This window comes from Arachis duranensis, chromosome 8 (genome assembly GCF_000817695.3).
Source record: "Arachis duranensis cultivar V14167 chromosome 8, aradu.V14167.gnm2.J7QH, whole genome shotgun sequence".
In the NCBI taxonomy this organism is placed as follows: domain Eukaryota; kingdom Viridiplantae; phylum Streptophyta; class Magnoliopsida; order Fabales; family Fabaceae; genus Arachis; species Arachis duranensis.
In genome coordinates this window covers 31,937,180-31,938,924 of record NC_029779.3, presented here as the reverse complement: position 1 = coordinate 31,938,924, position 1,745 = coordinate 31,937,180, and positions in this window count along the sequence as shown.

Below are 1,745 nucleotides of genomic sequence, written 5' to 3'. Positions count from 1 at the left end.
CCCACTTTAAACAACTATAATTAATAATAATTAATTTTATATTTTTTTAAAAAATAAAATTTAAATAATCATTAATTAATGACAATTAATTAGTATATATGAAATGCAATTCAAAAATACTTGTTAGCTTATTGTTAGCTAGACCCCTATTGGTTACCTAGGGGGATTGATTTGAAAAATTTAGTTTTACAACCCTAAGCTACAAACCACTCCATATATCCACCTTCCGTCCTCTCTATCACGCTCCTCCTCCCACAAGTCGCGCCACTATTTTATCTTTGGTGCGCCACCATCAGTCACCCTTTCTCGTGTGCAGTCAGTTCTCCCACTCGCCAACTCTCCACCGCGCGTCCTCCATTGCAACTTCGCGCCTTATCCTTGTACCAGTCAGCCTCAGTCGCCGCATGCCCGCATCGTCATTCATCACAAGAGAACTTCCGACAGAAGACAACCACCACCTTGTCGCCGCTCACCATTCGACATTCCATTGATGCTAGTCCGCAAGGGAACAACTAGCGGCGTCCATGCCCTTCTCATCCACACCCGTGTCGTCGAGCACGTCGTCACCCTCGTCGTCCACGCTCGCGCCATCCACGGTATATGTAGTGTCGTCGAAAACGTCGTTGCCAGCCACCCTGTATGCAATCGTTGTCTTCCTTTCCGTCGTTCCTCCCTCGTGTCGTCGTCTTCCATTACGCCGCACTTCTGCCCTGGCGTGTTCTCTTACGTTGCCGTCCTCCATCGCATAAATAAAAAGAGATATGAGATTATATAAAAAAAATAAAGAAAATGTGTAATGTAAATATTAATTTATATAATAGATATAACAACGAATAAATATAAAAGATGATAATGAACTGGAATTTAATTCAATTGATATCTATTAAAAGCTTTAATTTTTCAACCGTCCACATTATTAAAATTAAGATCAAGATTCGCTAAAGTAACAAAGTTGGTAAAGTGATAAAGCGAAGAATTAATCACTCTTAGATTAAAATAATAGAGTATACATTTCATAAAAATTAAAGAATTAATTGTGAATAATCTTTTACTTTATCACTTTATCAATTTTTTCACTTTAAAAGATTCAAATTCTAAAATTAGAACGGACAATGCATAGAACAAAGTAGAGTTTAAACTTTAAACTCCACTTTAACCCTATTCATGGGTTTAAATTTTTTCTAAAAATGAATCCTACCTTATTCTTGGTTAAAAATCTTTCAATACTAATCTTATTTACACTTTAAAATTCATTATTCGTTCCTATCTGATTTTACTTGCAATAAATTATTTTTTTAATCAAACATAATATATAATTATTTTATAAACATACTAATAAAACATAAAATATAAAATTAAATCTATATTAAAATTAAAAACAATAAAATATGATAAAATTCATGTTAAAATTAAAAAGTACATAAATTCAATCTCCATCAATCTCATTGTACATATGCATATGGAGAATACGAGATGAAATTATTATTAAATATTTTTAGTTATGTTGACAAATTTCGAAATATTGTTATCATCATCATTAATATATCATATATAATATGGATGATGATTAATAGACTACTATAGCATGCATGTGAATATGTGATGAACTAGTAGACTATCTAGCTACTATTATATTTTAAGAAATGCAAGTAGCATTATATTATCCTATAATAAGTTATATATATTCAAGTGCATGTTGTTCCTCTTAAGAGAATTGAAAGAAATTATATAAATGATGATTATAT